The sequence below is a fragment of the Malurus melanocephalus genome, unplaced genomic scaffold (assembly GCF_030028575.1).
Source record: "Malurus melanocephalus ecotype Western Australia unplaced genomic scaffold, MMel_1.1 scaffold_34, whole genome shotgun sequence".
In the NCBI taxonomy this organism is placed as follows: domain Eukaryota; kingdom Metazoa; phylum Chordata; class Aves; order Passeriformes; family Maluridae; genus Malurus; species Malurus melanocephalus.
In genome coordinates, this window is record NW_026623266.1 from 1,894,757 (window position 1) to 1,912,106 (window position 17,350).

A 17,350-nucleotide genomic window follows, 5' to 3' on the forward strand; every position below is an offset into this window, starting at 1 on the left:
AAGGAAGGAAGGAAGGAAGGAAGGAAGGAAGGAAGGAAGGAAGGAAGGAAGGAAGGAAGGAAGGAAGGAAGGAAGGAAGGAAGGAAGGAAGGAAGTTTACATGCTTTTAACAGGATTGCTCCTTTGTTAATAATGATCAGTCAAAAAGCTTTGTTTATCCCACCTGCATTCTTCTAGATCCAGTCCACATGTGCCAGTGCTGGCAAAAACAAATGTGTCTGTCTCTTGTCAGAATGGCCAATATATTTTCATATACTTTCTAGGGAACAAATTCTGCAATTTATAAGGCGGTTTGACATAGCAAAGATAAATAATTAACTAAGCTGCAATATGTCTAGACTCAACATTTAAGCCTGGAAAAGAGTTGCCAGAAATACAGAATTATTTTGACTATTGAATTATCTGGGTCAGAGTCACTCAAGCTTTTGAAAATATAAACTGATACTGAATGTTATGAAAGTACAGGCTAGTACAGGTTTCATACTAGACTTCTGCTGGTTCATCTTTACAGCTGAGCAATAATACAATACCAGTCTTCTTTTTAAGACAGTGAATTGCTTATCCAGTTCAGATAAGCAAATGTGTACCAGATTACATATTTATGTTTACGTTGGACTTTGCAGAGTGTCTTGTGTAAAATTTGGAAAAGGTATGTACTATTTTTGAACGTTTTGAAATTAGTCTTGGAGTTTTGAATTAATCTTGGAGTTTTATGGATTAGATCACTTTTTGGAATAGATAAAATTACTGAATAAGTGAGAATAATTTGCAATTAAATTCCCATCATGCCAATGTTCATTAAATCAATGCATCTAAATGAATGACCACTTAGAGAAGTAGAGAAATGGCAAATATACTTCACATCTGTAGGCAATTAAACACATGCTCAACTGTAACCTTCAGTGCATTGGTAGAGGACTCTGAAGTTTTGCAGAAGATAAGTTTGGTTTAGGATAGGTGATAAGGGGAACCAGATGGAGATAGATCTGTATCATCCCTCACCACAGCTGAGAAAAGTTGGAAACAACAGATGTATGCTCTGTCAGAGAAAAGAAAGGGGGTAAAAATGCTATGTGCCATGCAATGAAGAGATGAGTTAGGTAATTCCTTATCATCTCTGCCAACAATAATAGACAAATAAGGACAAAAGGAAAGAAGAGGCTACAAAGACAATTGATGAGTSTTTAGGGGCTGTAAATTAAGGAAACAACMACRACTTTTGTCTAKGTAGCTCTGAGGAAACTGTCTAAAMGGGTGAAATCGATTGATTTGCYCAATAGGAAACTAGCTAACACAGAAATAACAACAGAATCAGTCAGTGGGAACTTAACTGCTTCACAATAGCACTGAAGACGTAATATTTCCTGATTTTGTGTACAAAGAAATTGAGATTGATTTTATCTGCTGATTCGACTACTAGCACCTTCGCACTGCCTTCTCCAACAGCAGATTAGTGCTAAATGTCAGAAGTGTCCAGTTCTCAAAATCTGGCTTGAAGACTTAAAATAGCAATTAATTTCTTCATTCACACTGCATGCCAATATGATATTGCAGTGTGAATGATAATTCTCTACCTTTAGAATTATTTAATCATTAACAGGCTGACCAATCCATTTTGTTTTAAGTACTGCAGTGACAAGAATCTATCTTGTGTTCTTTCATGACCTATAGGTATATTTACAAATAGTCTAAGAGGTGGTGACAGAAATTCAAACTTATCAATCCTGTTGAAAATCCTTCAATGACATTGAATTCCGCACATGTAATTAACCTGTTATTTCAGACTACAGAACCTGTTGATGGAGGAGTGTGTGTATTTCTGGATATGTGTGTTCATGACTGMATTTTTGAGGTACCTTTATTTAATGATYAGGGTWATATTKCAGAGTCACCTTCACACACAAAAATTTGTCAACACATTTTCTGTTGAAATGAGTTAGAATTTTCATACTCAGTTTTGCTTCTAATGAGTTGACAAAGCTCAGCTATGAATTGCAAGCTGCCTTCAAATTATCTTCTAAAATATTTTTGGGGGGCATAAAATTGGCATTGTTTATGTGCTTCAGTTCACATAAATAATGTATCCGTTTATCTTAAGCTGAATAATTCAAATCGAGTGTTGGTAAACTGTGAAAGCCTTTTTATATGGAGATTCAGAAAGAATCATATCTCCTTTGAGACTTATGCAGAATGTGTTCACTGTGGACCTTTTAACATTTTTTAAAAGATCCTTGTTGATATTATGCATGTCTTTTTCATTCTGTTGGGGAAAAAAATCACTTTTGCTGTTGCATGACAGATGGCAACCACAAAAGAAATCATATTAGATGTGTTTGAAACACATCATATGAATTTAAATTTTGTACACAGATGTTTCACAACAAGCAGAGAAATTTGGGGAGCAAGAGAGAAAGCAGTATTTCAGTTAGCACGTGCACATGCATACGTATATATATTTATATGGAATATGTATGCTATGATGAATTAGATTTTTCCACAAGAGTAGCAACAGCAGATTAAAAAATGCGGTACCTGGGAAGCAAAAATTCTGTAGTTCATGTTTTGTAGTGTTGTCTGTACAAGCAGCAGAGCAAGAGGACAGGAAAAATGTATTTAATAGAAGGCACTATTGATTTAGAACTTGAGTCTGACTTTGTTTTTATCGGTATGCATGTGAATCATAGCACTGTGTCTGAAAGTAAAATGAATATTGAAATAAAGCTCATGGAAGCTTTTTTTGTTTTTTTTTTTTCTCCAGTGGAGATATTTCTAATGAAAAAGAACAAAAATAAGYATCTAATAACATCAGACAATTACTCCAAAATTTTTGACTGGGTAATATTATCCCAGAATCAAGATATCTCAATTTAACTTTTTTCACAATCCAAGCTCCTATAGCATAAGATGATCTATTCTTTCGGAATGGGTACTCTACAGGTATAATTCAATGGTCAAAATCAGCTCTGGACCAAACTAAGCTAACCTTCCTTTTTTCTTTTTTTTCCTACATTTTTTTGGTTGAGGTTTTTTTTTTTGTTTTTTTTTTTTTTTTTTTTTTTTTTTTTGTTTTTTTTTTTGGTTTGGTTTGGTTTAATAAGAATCAGTTCCTCTGGTCTTTCCTGAGACAAACATCAGCTTTTCAGCACAAAGAAAGAAGCAGCACATGGAAGGGAAGGAGCACCCAAGGATTGGGACACGATGGGTGTCTGCCTTCCGTAGACATGACCATAGCACATTCATGGAGCTGAGCTAAAGCAGCTCCAATCTCAAGGTGAATCAGGGGCCTAAATGCAAGGAAAAGCAAAGAAATGTAAAGGAACAGAGTGGCAGCATGCAAATGCACTGAAGCTTTTTATGTTGGACTATGACAATATTCACGAATTAGATTTTTTTTTATATAGAATTTCCAAGGCAGAGGCAGAAAACATGAGTCCTAGACAGTAACTGTAGTCTAACTGTTGATGCAGGAAAAAAAGAAGTTCTACAATATGCTAAGAGAATCTTAACTTATTAGCAAAGAAATTAGCTAAGCTCCAAATTCTCTGTGACCCCATAGTTCAGAACAAAACTTTTCACACTCATATTTTTTCCCCCAACAGAATGAAAGACAGGCATAATATAAATTAATTTRGCCTTCCTGAAATATTTTGTGATCAATACCAGTTCTTCTGGAAGATCATGGAGCAGGTTCTCCTGGAAACTCTGCTAAAGTTCGTGGAAAATAAGAGGGTGATTGCTCACAGTCAACATGGCTCCAYTAAAGGCCAGTTGAGCCTCACAAATTTGGTGGCTTTCTATGACGGGGTTATAACTTTGAGGGAAGGGTATCTGCCTGGACTTGTGTAAAAAATTTGGCAATGTCCCTGGGCAGGGCTTTGAGATGCCTGATCTAGTGGGTGGCATTCCTACGTGTGGCAAGGTGGGGTTGGAACTACATGATTTTTAAGGTACTTCCAATCCAAACCATTCTCTAATTCTATAATGTTTCCATGGAAAAAAAAAAAAAAAAGATTCTTTCACTTTAGGTCTGTTTTTTTGTGGCTTAAATGTTGTCAGCATAACAATTGTGTAAGTGTGATCAGGCTTGAACCATGGAAAACTGATATTAATCAGAATATTTCAGATAGGCCAAACTAAAAAAAGRCAATATTAGAAGAAATCACTTTTTCTCCTAAATTGTACCCTTTTGAAAGATACAAATGAATAATGCTGTCTGCCACAGGTCTAATGATATTCTCAGAATTGCTTCACATATCAACAGATAAAAAAGACATTTAATTAACATCTGTCCTTTCTCTTTTGAATGAAATCAGAAGCATCCTCACACACTTCAGGAAGACAAAACCAAATGACTTGTTTAGACTTGTTAGGGTTCAGCAAGACATATTTTGAAGCTCAGTTTCTAATTAATGTGATMGTTGTATATCACACTTGAAGACATTTTCTCAGTGAGTTTCATCTCTCTATGGATCATGGATAAAAAAGAAAAAAAGATTGGTATTTCAATGTTGAGAARTTTTATATATTCTTTCATTACAACTGACTTACATCTGCTCACACCTCCTGAGGTTTCAATATAATTTAAAACAGAGCTCATTAAATTATCAAGGACAAAGTCAAGAAAGGTTACATGACCTTACAACATAATTAGAGAGAGCAATGGAGAGATGAATACTTTTTGAGAAAACAAAGAAAGTTTGTCACCTATTAGACACCTATCTATACAGAAAGGTGGACATGGTCTCTTGTCCCAAGTAACAAGTGACAGGACAAAAGGAAATGGCCTCAAGTYGCAAGCAGGGTTTAGGTTGGCTATWAGGAAAACTTTATTTACTACAAGGGTTGTCAGGGATTGGAACAGGCTGGCCAGGGAAATGATTGAGTCACCATCTTTAAAAATATTCAGAAGTGTGGATTTGGCACATGCAGACATTTAGTCATGGACATTGCAGGGCTGGGTTAATGGTTGGATTTCCCCAATCTTAGTGACTCTGTTGGACAGAGTATGTTTTGATGGGTTATATGTGCAGGAACTTTGATTTGCAAAGAAGAGTGAAGTGAAATTGAATGCTAAACAGCACCAAAGGTGTCACAATACAGAGATCTAGAACATCCACACTTGTAGAGCAATAAAATCATATCTACACACAAAGCAGAAACACCTGTACTCTTTGAAAGCTGTCAAACAACAACTCCGCTCTCAAATTTCCTCTCCCTGAGCACATCTTAGCTATTTCATAGCTTAGCTTAATCATAGATTTTACAACTAATTGTCTTGACAGGGAGCAACCAGATGCACAGAATGTTTGCAAAAATTCATCGCACTCTCTGGCTGATAAAACCAGTAAACCGAACATTAACAAACTGAAACAGTTTAATAATATGAAATAATCACTTCTTGTAGACTACCATTTATCAACATTCTTAGATCTCAAAATAGCTGAGAAGATAGACAAATGTTACTACAACTAATATAAAACTGGAGAAAAGAGATATAGTAGATGAGAAACTTCCTCATAACTGGGAAATACAACTGTAATTATCTGAATTCTATCTGCGAAAAGAAACTATGGGGTAAAACCCAACCAACCAACAAAACCAAACCTGTGATAGGCTTCTTTGAGCTGCTAAAGGAATTTTGTGCACGAGAACTTAACTCATTTGACTTTAAAATCTCTTCATGAAATCTCCAAAAGCTCATTAATATGTGAGATCATTAACTCAAAATAATGATAAAAAAGAACATTCCAGTTTCAATAACTGATTGATAAATCCGGGATTTTTTTCCATCAGACAAAGAAATGGGTGCTATTTTTAAAATAAACATAGGTGAATTTTACCTGTCATATCAAAATTTAGCTATCTGATTTGGGGAAAAAATCTTTTGTTCAATGAATTAGCTCAGAGCTTCTACCTCCTACTCTCACAGTAAATTCCTTTACAACAAGCCTGCTCCATTGTATTGCCACCTACATAAAATGTATTTGGAGAGTTTAATACACCTTTAAGATGGCAGCACTTAATGGTAGCTTTAACAGACTGACCAGGGAAGAGGTGGAATCATCATCCTTGGAAATGTTAAAAAAATGTATGGGTGTGGTGYTTAGGGACATGGTTTAATGGTGGGTCTGACAGTGCTGGGTTAAGGTAGGACTYGATGATGGTTGAGGTGTTTTCCAACCCTTATGATTCTATAATTCCATGTTTTTTTTTGTAGAGGTTAATGTGCACTCACATTTCTATTTTCTATTTCAAAACTGTCTTGATTAATGTTAGAAGATAAATACAATCCAATTCTATTCTGTAATTCTGTGAGACTACCTGAAATTCACAGATTTGAGAAGCATAGCACAAGTAGCAGTCTAAACCTTGGCAAAACCTTTAATGAGCTTAGCAAGTTAACTAAAAAGTTAATTAATTCCTGGCTTTATTGCTAAAATGATTGGTTAGAAATAAAGCAAGAGTTTATGTTCAAATATAAAAAACCCATGAATTTTCACCTTAAAACCAGATGAATATGTAATAAAAACTGTATGGTAATCTGTWAACTGTCAAATGTAAGTCAAGAAGGTGAGTTTCTTCAGGAGAAGGGRAAGGTGTCTGCTGGAATTTAGATCATTTAATAGCAATATTTCTTTTAGAAATCACGGCATCAAGGGTATCAGAAGTTGGAAAAAGCTGTACCTTTTTCTAAAATATATGGCAAAAAAATGGCCCAAAATCCCTTATTTTATTTCTGTGGAAAGTTGTGGATTTATAGGCTATGATCTTACAAACTTGGATCTGCTTATTGCTAGTCCTTTTCCAAATATAAGGTCCTCTCTTCTTGAATTATAAAGTAATAATATATGATGACACATATCCTCCGCAATAATGACTTTAGTCTTGAAATACTGTTTATCAAATGTGGAGTCTGAGGGTACTGAAACACAGTTCTAAAACAAAGTTATTGCTGAGTTCTTGAATATGCTACTTTACCACGTCTTAATCTTGAGAAATTGCACAGTGACCTAAACAAAACAGCCATCTACATAAGTCCTTGTAAAATATGCTATTCATCCATAAATGGATTTCTGTGAAATACCCACTATCATCTTTTTATATTACTGTATTTTCCTTTAATCTTGAAGACTGAGTGGAGTCACTGGTTAAGTTCATCTGCCTAACAGAACAAATGGGAAATGGTCCTTGTTTCATGTYTCTTTTCATACAAAGTGCTGACCTTACTGTTGAGAAAAGAAATCTTTGACATGCCATCCACACTTCAGAAACCTGCTGCCTGTTCATGCATCACTCTGAGAACATTAACAAGCYCTCCAGGCAGGATTTTTCATTCTCCTTGCTGTTTTCACTCTCTAAATTATTTGAAATGTAATTAATCCAGAATAGGTTAATAGATTGTGAGGGACAAACAGGAGTTAGAGGATGAAAGAGAGATATTTGGACTTAGTATGGGAATTTGCCTTTGCAACCAAGATTTTGCAGCCTATATTACAGAATAATAACTGGAAAGAAATCCAGGAAACAAAGACAGGGCTCCCTACTTGTATTTACAGATCTGTGAAACACTTCCTTCACAAATCAGAATTGAGCWTGATATGATGGTTTGCACTGATTATTCCTTTTAGTCATAGTTTAATTGCATAATATTTAATAAAGAGGTGTGTAATGGCCAAGAGAATATATATTAGACACTGTTCTGCTCTGTAGATAACACCAAAATGGACAAYTGTCAAATATTTGGGGCAATGTTATGAATATTTCATGTTCATAACATCACCAATAGTGGTACTTCGCATGAAATGAAATAGAAACATTCAAAAGTATTTCAGAAATGATGGTTTGCGGGTCCAGCTTTATCTTTTCTTTGGCCTCAATAGAGTTAATGCTTTTGCAGCTGCTGAGGGAGCAGAACCTGAGGCCCTGTAGGACTGTCTAGGTTGTTATTTTGTACCACCTTACCTCATGGCAGGAGAGGAATTAAGGGATTCTCACTTCTGAGAAGGAGTGGAGGCATRGTTTATGGATGGGAAGAAAATATTGGTGAAGGAGTGTGGCTCATGGTTTTTATTTTAGTGGGAGCACTAAATTAGGGAACACCATTCTGAAAGCACGAGTTCTCATTAAGCTCTTCTAAAACAAAATTCACTATTGAGTAAGGTCTGATTCTAGATGAATTTTCTATTTAGGTATTGGTCTTCTCAACCCCCCTAATTCCTCTTGAATTTCTTTTTTTTTTTTTTTTTCTTTAGTTATCCTGTATTTTATATGGAACAAATGTGTTATCTAAAGAATATGAGATTATGGTAAGGGCAAAGGTGGAAAGAAATGGTAAGACTATTTGAGTGATTATTTTTATGCAGCTACTGAAGAGAAACTGTAACATTTTTCCATGAGAAAAATGTTAACGATTTAACATTCAGTCTGATACTGAAGGCATCTTAGGAGGTTGGTACTCAAGTCCACTGCTCAAAGAAGRGCCATCTAGACCAAGACACTCAAAGCTTTTTCTGACTGAGGCTTGAAAATATCCAAAGATGGAGATCACACAACTTCTCTAGGCAACTGTTCCAATGAATGACTACTGTTACAATAAAAATTCTTTTCTTTATATCACACAAGAACATCTGCCATGGCCCTCRCTATCTTACAACTATGTATGGGAGCTGGGCTCAGATCTAGTATGGTCAGGACTGATGAGTAGTATGCRGATGAGCTAAATGACATAGTAAGGGATGGACTAGGCTGACACAACCAGCCATGGGATTGGACAGATGAAGGCATCTACCAATTAGAGACTGGAACGTGATGTGTGGACATTGGAGAGTCTTTCTGGTTATGTAATCTGTCTAGAGCCTCACTGATTGGTTTATTCTCAAAACCCGGTAAAGATAAGAAACCCTATAAAAGGCGCACTAGGAGCAGGGACAGCTCAGAAGGAGCTGGAATCACTACAGAAGAAAGAGCTGCTAAATCACTATAGCTAAAAGAGCTTGGAATACGRAGATTTAATAAAGAAGAAACCTGGACCTGCCTGCGTTGCGTGTGTCTTTCCTGCTCCGGGGATCTGCGGGCGTCTCGGGGCTTTTAACAAACATCCCTGTTTTAATTTAGGCCTATTTTTTCTCTTCTCCTGGAACTTAGTGCAGAGGCTGACCTTGGCTTTCTAGTAACCTTCTCTTTGGTACTGGAGGATTGCTGTTAGGTTCCTTTGTTCCTTTAACCCAAACAAGTGACAACACAAAGTTCGTAATCCATCTTCTGTGTAACAGTGAAAAGCTGCAATAATGAGATATTAGGCATGTGAGACTCAGCCGGACATTGTCTGGGAGACTGACCTAAACTAAACACATGAGATTTATGGCCATTGAAATTTGTGCTGTCTCTTGAATTTAACCACGATGCTTTAAGAAAATTAATCAAAGCTTTTCAGGGGACTATTGACARTACAATGTGGAAATTATGTATATCAGGGACACTGACCAGAGAGCAAACAGAATTCCTGTTTTCCTGGCAATAATGACGCACCACATTAATTATGTTAAAATCCTCATAAAGATTTGGAAATAGAGCTAAATTGTGGAAAGACGGCCAGAAGCAAGAGACATGAGGGAGACACCAGAGTATAAAAGATATGGGGACTCGAGTGCTTAACTTATGTGCTATTTTGGTGTAAACACTTGTGGCTATTTTGTGGAAAAGGAATCYGTTAGTTATATTGTTTCAAGGAGTTCAACTTTCTACTACTTCAGGAGCATTAACAATATGTTTGGAGAGTAGTAAAAAGCTCACACAGGACTTTCTTYAAATTGGGTGTTATTATTTATACATACAGCAAGCAAGCACAAGTGGTTTTTGAGGCTTTGGTCTGGTAGAAACAGCAGCTATTATCCATTATTCTGTCTGGAAACATGAACAGAAGTAGTTTCTGGAAAAGCTGCCTTTTACTTTCAAATGCAACCAGCAGGAATAATATCAACTTGCTTTAGAGAACATGGAGACTGCTTATTTTAAGCATCAGAGGAAAATGTCAAAGCAGCTTAAATCAAGACAGCAGCCTTCTTTATTGCCAATGGTTTCAGTACACTGAAAATAATGGGGGAGGACAGACATTTTGAGAGAAAGCCACCTCCTTTAGAATTGTTGTTAAGGACAAAATTTCAACCTCTCTCTAAGGGTAAATTCAGTAGCAGAGAATGAAACGGGAAAACCTCCAACTTCATCTAASAAATTAATTTTTAAAATATATAATCCTCAGAGATCTTGTTTATGATTCTTTGCTCTACCAAGCTAGTCTAAGGCATTCAAGGACAAAGTTGTCTGACACAGGAAAATCTCTCTTTAAAGACCTGGCTACCTGGTTAAAAATAATTTCAATGTTGAAGTTAATTGTGATTTTTAGGTTTAAATTCTCAGAAGAGACATCCAGTGTTCAAAGAACACACATTGTGATTTCATTTGGAATAGTCTATTATTTGTGCATTGTGAAGTAGGTGAAGCTCATGGCATGTATGTTGCCATGACCAGAGTCTAGACTATGTCTTGCCAGCTCATCTACAGGACCACATYTAATCCATTGTCCTTCTTATTTACCACTAATGGCCTTTTAAGTACACTTCTATCTCTTTTTATCTSTTTAATGCCATTGTGATTATTGTGTTCATACAAAAGAATATGTTACTTAAATCTAACAGAGAAAGCTGAATCTATTATATTGCTGAAACTTCCTTTATCAGTCAATTTTGAGAAGCCCTGTGAAGTTTGCTTGATGATTTACTTCTAGCATATTATCCAGACTGACATTGCCTAGACAAGACTTCTCTTCCTGTGACTTTTTTTAGAAAACATTTTAGGTTAGTCAGTCTCTAATCGCTCTAATCATCCCACCTGATCTTTTAAAAGTATAAAGTGACTTTTCTTTTAATTCACTTCAATGAATTAGCATTACAGTTCTAAATTGTTTTTAAAAATTATCATGTTTTAGTTATCTGTAAAAGCAATTTCACAGTGTAAAACATGAGTTTTTATCTTTTACCATTTTCTTTAGCTAACAATGGAGGATTTCTAAATGATTCAACTTGCATAAAATCCTTATTCACCCTCCTGCCATTACACTAAGTGTCAAACACACAATGAGAAGAATGAGCCTGCTTTCTCGTCTTATCCTCTTCAGCTAGCAATGAACGTAGGCCATTGCTAGAAAATATTTTGCTCCTGTTATCGTTAGGAGATGGACATTTTATTCTTAATTACATGATTCATGAAGGACTTTTTCAGAGATATTATTCATGTTCTTTAGCACTCTCCTGCATTGTTTAAATTTTCCTCTACAATTAATTTTGATCAACTTCTACATTTTACMCTGATTCTTTATGATTTCATAAGTTCCTTCTGAAGGGTAGGTTATACTTCAAACAGCATGACCTGCTTTGCAACTGTTTCATGAAAGCATTTATTAATTAATTTTTAGTACCTGCATTGGTATAAMAAGAGTCATATAAAAGTCCATAAAAAGAGAGTATCATCATCTTAGACAGTCCCCCATAAATAAATCTTTACTTCAATTCTGAAGAAGAAAGTGTGTAGCGAGGACATATTACATTTGTTTTAATATGCTTCTTGGATGGAAGCCACATTTAGATCAAGCAGAAAAATAACATTTCCACTTYCATTTACTGAAGTTTGAAAGTTTATGAATGGCACTTATTTTGCCAAACACAGACACAGGCAGCAGATCTACAGATACCAGGCAGCCATTTCCACTAGGTCATGATTCATAGAAGAGAATCAAAATTGTTTGGGCTGGAAAAGACCTTTAAGATCATGAATTCCAACCATTAACTGAGCACTGGCAAGTGCACCACTAAACCACGTCCCTAAGTGCCACATCTAGACATCTTCTACATACCTMCAGGRATGGTGATACAACCACTCCCCTGGGCAGCCTGTTCCAGCCTGATCTCATTCTGATGTTTGCATCGAAATTAATTTGTCTATTTGTACTGTTTTAATTGTAAAGAAAGACCAAGGTGTCTGACAAYATGGTATTTCATGTGAATCTTGCATTTTTTTTTTGTTTGCATCCATTACAAACAAACAGAGGAACAAGAATAGCCTATCCTAAAATCTAAATATTTAGTGTAGATACCATAATCTGTAGGATGCCATGACTGATCRTAGTAAAGTCCACTTTAAACATAAATAGAATGAGTATGCATGTACATAATATAATTGCTTTCATTGTAGTCTCCAAAGTAATTGTTTTAAAAAAAAGTATTGGTAGGCTGATTGTACAAAGTTGATGATAAGAAAGAAAAATAATTACTTATTTATGCTGAGAGGAACGAATTTATTGCTGGTGCAAGTAGGCAGAGCTTTATTTGAATCAGTGAACAGGATTGTTCTAAAAATGAAAACCTCTGGAAAGCTCTAATAATTTTTGTCCTGTAGTTCTCAGGGAYGGATTAAGCTATAAATTCAATTTAATTTTAATTGCTTTAGGTCTCTGAGGAACCAGTACATAACAAATGGAGTCCCAGAGGTGAAAGTATTGAATTGGTCCTAGTATTATGTTTAAATGAAACACACAAAAAACTAGCTAATTAGCAGGAACAGAAGCTGAAATTAGGGTTTTATTTAATCTGAGGCAAATAGCTTTAAATGTAACAATTATCTAATTATACTSTTTTAATACTGGTGAGATTTTTACACTTATATATGAAGAGATGCTGAATGCTGCAAATAAGGAGTAAATTCTTTATTTCCACTAGAGCAAATGCGTTATCATCTACTTGACCTATGGCACAGCAATTAAGKATGCAGAGCTCAATTGCCTAGAGAGATTATACAGAATTCACTCATTGAGCTGGAAAGGTTTAATTAAGACACGAATCATAATAAGTACATAGATTGTTATGTTTCTGTGGAGTCCTATGCAACCTTAAGAGAATACAACAATTYGAATCAACAAAATAACAACACACACTTGGAGTGGATACCTTGGGAAATCCAYCTGTGTCTGGGCAACCTACAAGGCCTTCCTGTATTTGGGATTGGGGGAAGTTTAACAGTGAGTGAGCAGAAATTTAGGAATTCTCTGTGGAGATCCAGATTTTAATGGGAGTTATAGATTACCATCAGCATCTCATCCTACAGTTAGTGTCATGATATAAGGAAGTGAGGACACTGAAGAACACAGAAGGAAGTGGAATTGTATTTAGTCAATTAATGGAGCACTTTAAGTATCTATCACCTGCTAATAGGAAATGATTTGATGGCTACTTGTCAACACACACTCTCACGATGTATGGAGCTGCTTTTCCTTCCTATCATTTGGTTCTTCACACTGACTCCACATCAACAGGTAGAGGATTGTTACACATTTACAAAGCACTTGAGAAAAAAGCRCTACAAGCCAAAGCAGTTTTAGTAAACATTGAAAGAGGACGTGGCCAATGATGGAGGAATTTCAGGCTGAAAGAAAGACATACTGAACCAGATCACGTTTTTGCCACAAATTTATAGGAACATGACATTAGCTATCACATTTCTATCATAGATTTCATGGCTGAAAATGGTCACAGCTGGAATATATGTATTTTGGGTGGAATATAAAAGTGGAAGAGGGGGAGAGAAAGAAAAGAAGGTAGTGATAGCACCGCTAGGGAGGAAAGAGGTGTATCTGAAATGATGCCAGAACTGTAGGTCTATTGAAAGGTTGGTGAAGCTAAAAAAAGCAGTAAAATTAAAAAAAAACCAAAAAAAAAAAAAAAAAAAAACAAAAAAAAAAACCAAAAAAAAACCAAAAACCAAAAACCAAAAGCCAAACAAATAAAAAAAACCCAATAAAAAACCCCAAAACCTCAGAACTCAAGGAAGACTGTCAAGAAGAGAAGAAGAATAAGTGAAAGAGAAAAAACCCCAAAACCTCAGAACTCAAGGAAGACTGTCAAGAAGAGAAGAAGAATAAGTGAAAGAGATTTAGCCAAAATACTGCTTGAAAGTGCGTTATCAGAAGAGAGTGATGGTGCACTGGTAACTCAGAAATCAAGGTAATTCAGAAATCAATGTCTTTGAACAAGTGATGAGTCCTGAGAGCTACTGACAAAAATAAAGATGATACAGATATGTAAAGCTGGGGGAAGAAAAAGGATGTTGGGGGACATTTGGAATGATGGTGTTTGTCTTCTCAAGTTGCTGTTACAGATTCAGCTTGCCTGAGCATTGCTGAACACCTGCCAGCCCCTGGGAAGTGGTGAATTAATCCATTGTTTARGTTTGCTTGCATGTTTTTGCTTTTCCTATGAAACTGTCTTTGTCTCAAACCATGAGTTTTCTCACTTTTATTATTTTGTTTCTCTCTCCCATTCCACTGGGGTGGGATGAGCAAGGGGCGATGTGGGGTGCAGTTGCCAGCTGGGTGTTAAACCAAGACACAAAGGCTTACAGACTGTAATTTTTTTTGAGAATTTGACCATCAAATTTTCACAATCATAAACTTCATAAAAGCAACAGTAGAGTCATATGATGTTCTGCAAAGGGGTCACACAGAGAAACTATAGGAGATCCCACCAGCTTAAATTAGAAGAAAATCTGACACAGAATATTAAAGGCTTTAAAGCAACTCTGATAAGACAGAAAAAGTCAAGTAAGTATTTTGATCCAGATATTTGCAGTGTAAGAGTCGAGCAGGTGTTAAAGGCCATCAATTTCTTGACCKGTTTTTATTTCAGTAGTCATTAGCCTTTGAACTATTGAAGAAGATACCATTGAACCTATTGTAATGAATGTGAATTTGTTGTTTAGGTATCTCAAGGGAGTGAAAAAACATACAAATTTGGAGAGATTGCCAATAGGAGGCAGGATAACAAGGACACAGTAGAAAGCAGACTCCAGAAAAAAGRGTCTATTTTCCTGTAGAAGACAAAAATGTTTTGAGAGAATTTACCATGACTAAGCAGTCTGCAGCCTGAGACAGGAGGTACAGGTTGGATGCATTAAAAATTTACTGTTGGCTACTCTCCAGAGGAGTTTCATGATTGTCACTAAGGGTAGAATTGGCTTACTGTCTGCACAATGTGAACTTTTTCTAATTACACTACATATGCTGCTTGCTGCTTTTTCTTTTATCTTTTCTGTGCTTCATAGTAATCTGTCACTGTGAAAATTATTTCTTTTCCCCCTTCCTATTAAACAACAGAGGCWAAAAGGGCACGTCTGCTACACCTACTTAGTCTCACGAGTGACTGACTTGCTTCAGTGGCATGAATTTGTTTTCATCTCTCTTAAGTAATTACTTGATGGTAAAGCTCTTCCTTCATTACTTTAGAAACCTTTCTGGTGTCTTCTGAGAATTGTCTGCATCTCAGGCATATGGCCTTTTCTCCCAGATTCATCCATTATTGTTACTTTAGGAGACATCCTTTCTTAATCAAGAGAATGCTTTGCCAGGACGTGTGGGTTTGTAGATTTTCAAGTCAATCCCAACAGCTCCATGAACAAACATAAATTAAACTATTAAGAATCTAAGGAGATTATAATGACTGCAATTAGCTTCCAATTTATTTAATAAAATGGATGTTTCCAGAGAAAGGTCATATAAAAGGAACAGATTGCATGCAGTTATACAAACAAAGAAAAGCACCTTTAAAAAAAGAAACAAAAGTRCTTTAGCTCATAACTGAAGGGTTGGAAAAGAAAAGTTTGCTTTGATGCAATTCCAAGGAGATGTCTGGACAAATAAAGAGCAATTTATTTTCATCTTCTCCTCATTTTCTGCTTTGTATGGAAACTGTTAAAGAATCTGGTGGAATTGATGTAAAACTACCCTTAGAGGTCTGTATACTACATGGAAGCAACATTAATGGGATAATATCACTGATAATAGTCTASGTTATTTTAAAGCTTTTTTAAATGCATAATCTCATCCCATTTCTTTCTTTTTTTTTATCATGAAGATGTCCATTCTTAAGCTTATGAAGAAAGAATTTAACATTTTTCTAATGTTTTCCATCATCTATTATGCATGAAGGTGATTCTCCATTTATAGATCACCTTCCATCATGAGTGTAAATCCAACCTTTTCTGGGCAATTGACTAGCAGAATCTGTTTAAACATTGAATTATCTGGTCTCACACAATTGAGTTCATAAAATTAGTAGAGATGCTAAGAATAAAATACTGTACTTATCACAGTGCAGAAATCAGGTAATTAAAGTTTTGAGAAATTAGAAGTTTCAAGAGAAAGGTGTAACTGCTTTACTGTGGCAATGCCAAAGTCCTGTGTAAAATGAACTGGAGTTAGTGGAASCCAGACTGAGTAGACAGATGAATGAAAGCAAATACATCCTCTGATGACAGGATTTAATTGAATTCCAATAAACTCAGTTACACTCATGTAGGAGAAAGTTACCTGACACAAACCAGCAAAGTTTGTAAAAAAAGATATTCAAAAGTGTTTTATAAATGACATTGTAGCAGAAAAAGCTGTTTAKGCTACTAATGCGATTTATGGCTACAGATTCCTGTGATTATTTAGAAGGATTACAGACATCATTAATACTTAACAACAAAATGGTGACTGGACAGTGTCAGTTCAGCACAGATGTTCTTAACTAGTGGGGATAGCATCAAACAGAGTGGTAAAAGCAATCTACTACCAAGGTACTAAGATATAATTTTTCTCTTTTCATTAGTGGGTTGGAAAATTCAAGCTTATAAAAAAAGGATGATAACCCTATAAAAGAGTTTGCAACATCCATTTTTAATGTTCAGCCAAGCTGTCTCATGAATGAAATCCCAGAGGAGCTGAATGCCAGGACTTTGGTGTGCTGCTTTTTGTGTTCAGCTTGAATTGCTCCATGTCTCTCTGCAGCCTTGGGGATAACCAGGGAAATCCTYTCTGAGGTTTAGTCTGTAAATGAARTGTAAGTTCTTCTCTAGTGTATTCTTCCTGCCCTGGTACATTGTGGTGCTGGGATCAGTACTAGTAGTTGGGCTGCTTTGCTTAAGGGTAGGAAGGAAATACTTAAGGGTAGGAAGACTACTAAGGATTTTGCTGAAGGCTGTAAAGCTCCAGTGAGAAYAAACAGGACACCAGGAAGTTAAAGCCAAGGATTTCAATGGTATTCACTAAACTTTGATGTCTGAGTTTTCTTGAACTCAGTATGTGTAAATCAGTTTTCAGGCTCAGACCCCAGCTCATCAGAAAATAATTAACTCCCAAAAACAAGCATAAGATGCAAGCCACAGCTTGCCATATTTTTTTTCCTGGTTACTGAGACATAACTTAACTCTTTGCTGACTTTTCCTCTTCTTCAGGTCTTTTTTAATTTGGTATGTTATAACCATT